Source organism: Centruroides sculpturatus, unplaced genomic scaffold (genome assembly GCF_000671375.1).
Source record: "Centruroides sculpturatus isolate CEXI.00-Female unplaced genomic scaffold, Cexi_2.0 scaffold359, whole genome shotgun sequence".
NCBI classification, from domain to species: Eukaryota; Metazoa; Arthropoda; class Arachnida; order Scorpiones; family Buthidae; genus Centruroides; species Centruroides sculpturatus.
In genome coordinates this window covers 655,500-658,143 of record NW_019384764.1, presented here as the reverse complement: position 1 = coordinate 658,143, position 2,644 = coordinate 655,500, and the positions used below count along the sequence as shown (strand labels likewise).

The 2,644-nt window shown below is 32.2% G+C and overlaps 1 protein-coding gene across 1 annotated transcript in view; it reads left to right on the top strand.

Annotated features, from left to right (window-relative positions):
• The window catches only part of LOC111628897, a 64,583-nt gene that overhangs the window by 14,090 nt on the left and 47,849 nt on the right, over positions 1 to 2,644 (top strand). The gene's annotated exons all lie outside the window — the stretch shown is intronic.

Here is a 2,644-nt window from a genome sequence, read left to right as displayed (position 1 = left end):
ATATATATATAAACTACTATTTAGATATTTAGAACACAGATGGACTTTATAATAAACACCATAGAAACAAAAATCCTTTTTTATCATTAGGTTTTTTCCATCTGTCATAATATGCTCTCAGTTTTTTCTTCATAATTAACTAATAAAATAGAATATAAGGTCATTCAGAAATAAGTTTCATATAAGATATGTAAAATTTTCAATGCCAATAAGAGATTTTGTATTTCTGTAAAACCAAACTCATTACGTATGGTTGAAATAGTGAATCAAATATTGATATAAATGTATTTAAAAAATCATAATTAATACTGTGGTCTCCCCTATGTATCGAATTAAAATTCAGTAAACAAACAGAAATTATGCATTATTATAGATTAAAACTATTATCCGAATTTACAAAACTTGATGTTAAATCATAAAATACACGCAAAACTCAAAATATGTTAAATGTAATTGAAATTCGTGAATTCATATATATATATATACACATTTCAAATTTCTGAAATTCCCGGACTCTACAATTTCGGTTATGAAAATGATTTTTTATGTATTTTCTTGCAATGCATTTTACTGATATTTTTACATAATTATTCAATAAATTAAATTCAAGTTTTAAATATAAAACAAAGCTTTATTATAACAAATTTTACTTTGAATGAATGCATACAAAATTTAAGCACAAGCTAAACAAAACACAACAAAATATCCATATATTCATTGGCAAAAAATTCACCAAGGATAAATTGAAATGAACTGAAACTTTATTAATGAGAAAGTACTGACATTAGTAATAAGTTATTACAATATCATATTACTCTCCAGATCAGCACGCCGTCAGAAAAGCAATATGACACTAAATATTAAGGTAAGATTTAACTGTCACCAATAGTTCTCAAAACATACACTGGTCGTCCGATTGAAACATAATCGAGTTTCATCGCTAGAGCTGCCAGTTTGTAACAGTGCATGCTTTTCAGTCATCACACCAATGCAAAGGAAGCATAAGATGCGGTTGTCATAAATGTTATTATCAATCTGCTAATCTTCTAATTGTGCGTCCAGATCCTTCTCATTCTGTATATGTTCCCAGACAAATCCTCACACTCTAACATCTGATCACAGTCAGGTTAGAAAGCTTTAGATTGCGGGTATTTCGTGGAAACAGCCAACCTGCTTTTTTCAGCTCGATGGTGGCGGTTTTTGTGGCATTGCAAATGATCAATGACATTTCCATAGAGACCGTGTGTTGTGTGTGGCAATTGCAAAGTGCTACATGGATCAGTCAAAGATAAACCACGACTTAAATGTCACTTGATCTTTCTCTTCCTGCATCAGGATGATCTGGATTCATAGCTCGTCCATTGCAGGTATTCCAGCGTTGTCTTATCACAGTTGCAAAAGGAGAAATTGATTAGATTCGTTTCTTTATAACTTTTGACAGATTAAAGTTAGGTAAACAAGTGAAGCATTGCATTTCTCTTGAAATTATAGTCTCATATGAAGACCCAGTAATTAAATGGGAAATTATTCATCTGAAATGTTTAAACATAGGTGAATTCGAGATGCGCAGTCTGACATACGGAAAGATGGTTCCTCTAGTTGTAACATGTTTCTATCATGTCAAAATTTCCTGTGTTACTCAGTCCTATTTTATAAGTGTTAAATAACTTTTGGATCATTTTGTACGTTGGTACTAAATGATCCAAAATTATTTCGCATGTTGGTATTTTCTGTAATAGCAACAGAGCCTATATTTAATGAATTTTTTAAAATTAAATATAGGCTATATTTATTCTATATTTAATGAATAAATTTAATCAGTGTGTGAATACTGCGTCGCCGTTTGTAATTGTTGTGTTTCTTTTCATTGGTGCATATTATGCTGTCTACGTCTTCCTGTTTGTTGGCCTGTTGTCAGTAAATGTCTTGACTGATCATTCGTATGATCAAATATCTGTAGATGTTGATGAATTTATTCTTTTTCTCCGCAACTTGTTGTTTGAAATGTTCAAACATTGTTTATGGAATAAGGTTATTACGCACTGTGACTGAGATTTCAAACATAAATTTCTACCTAACACACTGACGTGTCCGTTGTTAACTCGGGCTATATCCGAGCCATGTTGTGAAGTCTAACAATTATTTTTTGTTATCTCCGTATAAGTGAGTATGCTTGTGTACATAAAGCCAGATCCTGGCGTGTAGAACACTCGCTGCTTGTGAGTCTCGCATTCTTTACTTCATTTTTCCCTGGAGACCCTATTAGAAGCTTATGCTCCAACCGGCATTGCTCATTGGTTCACTGAAACTATTGAGTACAGTAGTACCTCGGTATACGTCTGCTTTAGAATACGTCCAATTCGGAATACGTCCTGTTTGGACGAAACAAATTTTGCTCGGTATACGACTTTTGTTCGGTATACGACATAATTCAATTATACGCGCCATCAATGAACAAGTAGCACTATCGGTGTACTAGACCAGACTAGACGTTCGCGGTGCAACGGTTTATAACTTTGTTAAATTTCTTCTGATTTTAATTCGTAAGTAAAATTTTATTATTTTTATTAATCACGAATCGCAAAAAGGCAAATGAAAAGCGACAGAAAACTAAAAAAATGACTAGAATTACAATGGAACTGAT